This window comes from Haplochromis burtoni, unplaced genomic scaffold (genome assembly GCF_018398535.1).
Source record: "Haplochromis burtoni strain Fernald_Lab_line unplaced genomic scaffold, NCSU_Asbu1 Contig_682, whole genome shotgun sequence".
Lineage (NCBI taxonomy): Eukaryota > Metazoa > Chordata > Actinopteri > Cichliformes > Cichlidae > Haplochromis > Haplochromis burtoni.
In genome coordinates, this window is record NW_024583043.1 from 1 (window position 1) to 3211 (window position 3211).

Below are 3211 nucleotides of genomic sequence, written 5' to 3' on the forward strand. Positions count from 1 at the left end.
CTACTTTCAAGATTAGGCTTCAAACTTTCCTTTTTGCTAAAGCATATAGTTAGGGCTGGACCAGGTGACCCTGAATCCTCCCTTAGTTATGCTGCAGTAGGTGTAGGCTGCTGGGGATTCCCATGATGCACGGAACGTTGCCCTCTCTCACTTGTAGAGTCTACCTTACAATATTAGCTCCTTGACGTCACTGTTGTTGTGATTTGATGCTATAAAAATAAAACTGAATTGAATTGAACTGAATTATAATATATAACCAATATATTGCTATAATATTATCATCACTTGCTGTCACAGTCACATGTATTTCCACATTATTACACTCAGTATCTGGTCTGTTAGAACTCAGTTATATAAATTTCAGTGTAATGTTACGCAGCTACATTCACTGTTCATACAGGCTTATTACTTGGCTGTTATTGAAATGTTACTCTGTGAGTAGGAATAACTCACACTTCCATATGATTACCTTGTTTCTACCTTATTACACAATTATTAGCATATTATTACTGAGCTGGAATAGCAAGTGTTAGCCTACATTAATAAATCATTGCTCCAGCATTCAACACAGCATTTCAGTTTACAGTATGATTAAATGGAGAGACAGAATATCACCCAAACAAAACAAACAGATCACATCAAAGTTATAAATAGACGTGCTTGTCACTGCGTGAAATAAGTATTTGAGCAAAATATGTCGTAGTGCATATCTGGAGAAAGCTTGTTGACACAGCAGCAGTTAGACATCTGTAGCTGGTCCCCAGGTTTGCACAGATCGCTCTCCTCTTTAAAGAAACTCTCTTAATCTTTCAGGTTTCTTGGCTGCCACCTGGAAACTAGAAGCTCCAGTTCACGCCACAAATGTTCTGTATAAATACTGAGGCCTGAAGACATCAATGTGCTTCTTCTGTAACCACTTGATTGTGGCCTTGGTGGTATGTTTTGTGTCACAGTATCCACCCACAAACACAAACTGTGTTCAGGCTGATGGAAGGAGGCTCCTGCCCAAGATGTGATGGTTTAATGTCCAGGTGAAGTTGCTTTAGCAGAAAAACAGCCCAAAGAATAAAGTTTCCACCTCATGTCTGTGGGGTTGTTTGGTTTCATCTGAACTAAAAACCTCTGAATCATTACTGTTCACTGGAAACGTTAAAAAACGTGGCTTCTTCAGCAGAGAAATCCATGAAACGGTAAATGGCCTTTTTTATACAGCACGTGCTGAGCACTACAAGCATCATTCACCCATTTGACCGCCGGTATGCACAACATTCATTTAGGACCTTAGTGTCTTGGTTACAAAGGATCAAACTATTTCACTCAATGACATGCAAATCAATTTATAACATTTATGTGAGGATTTTTGGTTGATACTCTTCATTAAAATAAAACTACCATGAAAATGAAGAGACTGTTCATTTCTTTCTGTGATCGTTTGAGTTCAGAGAAGAAAACGTCAAACTTGAGATTCAAACTTGTTCAGTATGTTTAGTAGATGCAGCTGTGGTGTCATTTTAACAATTCTATGGTGCCTTGTTGTCAAGTTACTGCGTTCAGGAATTTGGGTGCCCACGCTGCCCACTGGGGAAAAAAGTACATTTCACAGTGTGGCAGGGGCGTGGTCTGTGGCACTCAGCAGTCACAGTCTCCCCTTTTTCAGGAACACAGCAGGAAAGCTGACTGATCCAACAAAGAAAAACACTGAAACTGGGGGTCAAGATCGCTTCACACAAGTGAACTTTTTCAACATATTAAAACACAACAGTGCCACAGGAAAAGGTTACATGAGACACGTTTATAGCAATTAGAAAAAGAGGTCAGCACAAAGGAAAAGGCAGTGAAGCTCTACTTCTATTACACATGTCAGAGTCAGGCTTGGTGCCAGTAATGTTGGGGGTTTAAAAGGTCTACAGTACACACAGCTGTATGGTTACATGATAACTTCAGAGTCTGTCATGATCAATGTTCCCTCTAAGCTGTGCACGTGCGCAATTGCGCACTGCTGGCACGTCTCTGCGCACAAAAAAAATTGAACCTGAATTGAAATTAAAATTAATACTTTAACGATTCTGTTCTGCAGTGTGAGTCAGTGACTGGCTGCTCCTGTATGGGATCAGAACGATGCCACCTTATCCCAAAGTCCAGCCAATGATGCGATTCACATTCGTATATACGCAGCTAATCAACGTCGCTGACAGGCTCTGACAGCATCCTTATGTGCCGGTGTTTTAGCAAAGCGGCTGATGTGGAGTGAAGCCACGTTAATGACAACGTGTACAACCACTGGAGATGTGAGCAGGACAGACGGAACAACTGACGGACAAAGTGTGGACTTTATACCAGTTTTTAAATTGTGTTGATCGGCCACGTAAAACCAGAGTTATGATAAAAATATCTGCAATGTTTGTTTTTCTTCCTGAATACTGTCGTTGTTTATACTGTTTATTGTTTATATAAGAAGTAACTATATAATTAATTGCCCAACATTGGTCATTATATGCTGTATGTTGCAGACAGAGTTACAGACTCTCTCCCAGACCACAGACTCAGAATACAGTCAGAGCTTTATAAAAAAAAAAAAGAAAGTTGTGTTTTCAAAATTGGAGTTGAAGTTATTTTTCCTTCCAATAGTGTTAACATGCTGCAGGTCATGAACAGGATTTTTTTAATTTTCATTGTAAGTGGGGTAAAGCAGGTAATTAAAAGTCGTCTAACATAAATGCTGTAATTTGATTATTTTAATAAACATGTAACTTGCATGGATTGGATGCTGGCGTGACCACAGTGCACACGTCTGCTGCTGCTCACAGTGGTCCGAGGGACGCTCAGGGAGTTTGTGTGCTCGCTTACACACATGAAACATTAGAGGGAACATTGGTCATGATACAAGAAGAGTATACAGGTGAGTTGGTTAATTAAGCTGCTGTGCAACTACATGTGGTGTAAAAGTGTAAACGGTGTGGAACAGGTGAGTCCAACCTCAGCGTCACCAGGTAAAATGTCTGTCTTATCTTTCATAAACCCTGTTAGTGGCATTAACGTTCAGAGACTTAACGTCTATTTTGGAATTTCACTCTAATTTCAGGTTTTCTACCTCCAGGTGGTTCAGAGAAGATACAGGGAACGTGACACCAGGCCAGCTGGCTTTGTGTTTGTGACAGCTCACAACACCTCATGCAAGGTTACTGTGGTCATTACTGTTACACAAGTGTGA